This window comes from Ursus maritimus, unplaced genomic scaffold, assembly GCF_017311325.1.
Source record: "Ursus maritimus isolate PB19 unplaced genomic scaffold, ASM1731132v1 scaffold_17, whole genome shotgun sequence".
NCBI lineage: Eukaryota > Metazoa > Chordata > Mammalia > Carnivora > Ursidae > Ursus > Ursus maritimus.
Genome location: NW_024424119.1, coordinates 9438084 through 9441649, shown reverse-complemented (window position 1 = coordinate 9441649; position 3566 = coordinate 9438084). Strand labels below are relative to the sequence as shown.

The 3566-nt window shown below is 48.8% G+C and overlaps 1 long non-coding RNA gene across 1 annotated transcript in view; it reads right to left on the bottom strand.

The window, feature by feature from the left end:
- The window catches only part of LOC121103063, a 12939-nt gene extending 9631 nt beyond the window's left edge, over positions 1–3308 (bottom strand). The window contains exon 1 of the long non-coding RNA XR_005835183.1: positions 3170–3308. This is a non-coding gene — a long non-coding RNA (uncharacterized LOC121103063). The remainder of the gene's footprint in view (positions 1–3169) is intronic.
- Positions 3309–3566: the final 258 nt, after the last annotated feature.

Genomic DNA, 3566 nt, shown 5'->3' with positions numbered 1-3566 from the left:
CCCCCCCCCACCCCCCGCAAGCCCGCGTTCAGGTGCCCGCGCGTTTGCGGAGCTGGGGGCAGGTCTCACGCAGCCCCCGCACCCTCCCCGGTGAGCCGTCAGCCTCTCGGGTGACAGAGAGAGGCTGGCATGTCTCCATTCATTCGTTCATTCACTCTTTCTTTCATTCACAAAGTAGGTACGGAGCACCTGCTCTGAGGGAGGCGGCGTCGCAAACAAAGAGGACCCTCCTGAAGGGGGTTGACGGCAGGTGGTCTACCCGCAAAACACCGTCACCCCAAGTGCCGGCTTGCACCTCCACGGTGGCACAGTTGTGGCACCATCGTGACGCCACCCGAGCTCTATCGAGAAGGGCATCCGAAGCGCTTCGCAGAGTAGGTGGAAATGGAACCGGACCCTAGAGGACATTTTACATTGGACAGTAGCTGTAGCCACGGTGGGGGCTCAGCGAAGAGTTACACAAGGAGCTCCCCCGTGATCCAGCAATCCCAGCCCCGGGGGGACCCCCGCAGAAGGGAGAGCTGGGGCCACAAACAATACTTGCACACCCCTGTTCATAGCAGCTCTGTTCAGGAGAGCCAACAGGAAGAAGCAACCCAGCTATCCTGCGGTGGGTCAATGGATGGAGAATGGGGCAGCTCCATCTGATAGAAGATGATTCAGCCTTGGAAAGCAAGCAAGCTCTGATACGTCCTGCAGCCTGGATGCACGTTGGAGCCATTACACTAGCCAAAATAGAGCAGACTCAAAAAGAATGAATATTGTAGGATTCCAGCTATATGGGGTACCTGGAATAGTGCAATGCTTAGAGACAGATAGTGGAATGGTGGCTGGCGGGAGCTAAGGAGCAAGGGAATGGGGAGGGAGGGCTGCAATCCCAGAAGATGAAATCATTCTGGAGAGGGATGGCCGTGATCATTGCACAATGATGAGAAAGCATTGAATGCAGCTAAACTGTACACTTAAAATAGTTAAAGGGTCCATTGTGTGTTATATGTATGTTAACTACAATAAAAAAAAGTATTTAAAAATGTGACAGAGGGCACCTGGGTGGCTCAGATGGTTAAGGGTCTCCCTTCAGCTCAGGTCATGATCCCAGGGTCCTGGGATCGAGCCCCACATCAGGCTCCCTGCTCAGCGGGGAGCTGCTTCTCCCTCTGTCTGCTGCTGCCCCTGCTTGTGTTCTCTCTCTGTCAAATAAATAAATAAAATCTTTAAAAAAATAAAAAAATGTGACAATGTAGATAGGAGGAAGGGCAGTTAAGGTGTAAAAAAAAACTAAAAATAAATTTAAAAAATCCAGCATGAGCCAGAGCACAGAGTGGGAGAGGGGTGGGCTCTGGTCAGGGAACCAGGAGGATACCAATTCGGTTGCAAGATAGCAGATGCAAGGTGGAAACTGTAATAATAATAGTCATGGTCCTATCCATAACTATCACCTTTAAAGAGCGCTTCTCATGTAGCAGGCCCTCGGCTCTGTTTTTGCTAGCCTTTTCTCATTAAGTCTTCTCAATAATCCATAAAGTACTTTGATTATCTCAAAGTGAGAGCCGAGAAATGGCTGTATGGCTCAGAGGGCCAAGACCAGACTGGTGTCTCTGTCCCCAGAGGCCGCGCTGCTGCTGCTGCTGCTTCCCGTGGGCAGCCTGGGAGGGCAGTGGGTTAAACCCTCGAACATTGGGTTAGGGAGTTGGGCCTTAATGAGTAAACAGAAGGGACTCAGGCAAGAATTTTGAGCAGCAGAATGATGTAAAGAACTATATTTGGGGAATATTAACCTGGCAGAGAAAGACAGGAGGCTGGAAGGACATTTGGAATTTTTCCAGGGAATAAATCATGATGACCTGACTGCAGAAGGTGTAATGGGAGCAGGGAGCATGGACACAGACAAGAGGCATCTTCGAGAGCTTGGGAACAGCCTGCATATGGAGAATAAGATCGTTCAGACATTGTCCAGGGGTTTTTAACACTGGGAAGATAGTGTAGCTATCAGAAATAGGAAAGGCGGGGAGGGAAGCAAGTTTATGAAGGAAGTGAATAAATTGGAGGCATTTGGAAACAAAAATGCTAGCAGATCTGATAGGTGGAGATGTTCTTCAGACTGTTGGAAACTTAAGGCATCAGACTTCAGCTTGAGAAGTTCAAGCACTCAAGCAGGAAAACTATGGCAGCCAGTGTGAGATTTGGGAGCCCACAACTGAAACCTACACATTCAAGCATTTAGGAGTTCCCAAGATATGGGCTGGCTCCTGGCCTGTTCACCCAGCCAGCCTACACTCCATCCATGCACACCAACACCATCGATCATCCATGAACAGGTAACAAAGGAATATCAGACACTTGAGATTGCAAACATGAATAAGAAAGAACAAACACAAACAATGACCCCAGAGGAACTGGAGATAATTCAGTGAACCAAAATTACTCTCATTAGTATTCTGCAAGAGATTTGAAACAAAGTTGGATCCATGAAATGAGAGCATGCTTCTATTATAAAAGAACAACTAGCAGTCCATAAAGAAGTCTTTGAAATAAAAACGATCAGTGTCATAGTAAGAAAATGTCAAAAGAAAATTTGGAGATAGGAGCACCTGGGTGGCTCAGTCGCTTAAGTGTCCACTCTTGATTTCGGCTCAGGTCATGATCTCAGGGTCTTGGGATAGAGCCCTGCGTCAGGCTTCATGCTCAGTGGGGAGTCTGCTTCTCCCTCTTCCCCTCCTCCCACTCATACTCACTCTCTTGCTTTCTCTCAAATAAATAAAATCTCTCAAATAAATAAAAGCAGACCAACTAGTTAAAAAGACCTAAGACATAATAAGAGAAAAGAGACCCAGACAACCAATCCAGGAGGGCCAACCTCCAACCAAAGAAATAATATAAGAACAGAAGTTCATGAGTCTACGTGTCAGAGGAGTCCACTGAGCTCCCAGGACAAGGAACAGCAGAACAACACAGCCTCGTAAAGCTTCTGCACCACAGATAAGGAGATCCTAAAATCTTCCAGAGCTGAAAAGACAGACCACCTGCATGGATGCTGTGGGCATGGGAGCAAAGTGGACAGCAGGGGCCACATGTGAGACACCCCTCATGTGAAGGCCTCAGTCCTATAGGCCTTCCTTGGGCCGCACAGAGAAACTTCCCTGTGTGCCAGATTTGCATTCCCTCTTACCCTCGCCCTGACTTCCAGGAGAGAACTTCCCATTGGCAGAGCAGTCCTGTGGGTCAGATGCCATCAGAGGGAGGGAGTGATCAGGGAATGGAGACTCTCTTTTCCTCTCCTCGTTTCCTCAGGCTCCACAGAGAAGAAATGGTCACTGGCCTACTGGGGACAAGGACCTGAGTCACCAGGGTGTCTGCTGTCTGTGATAGGCCAGCAACTCTTGAAAAGATAAAGCATAAGCCAAGGGCAAGTGTTGAGTTTGGGCTGAGCTTTTCACACTCTCTGGTAACGTTCTGCTTATCTGTCTCCTCAGCTGACTGAAAGCTTTGGGAGAGCAAGGCCTGGGTCTTATTTAGCATTTTGAACCCTGCACTTACCCTGTCCTAGTGCACCGTGCGGTAAACAC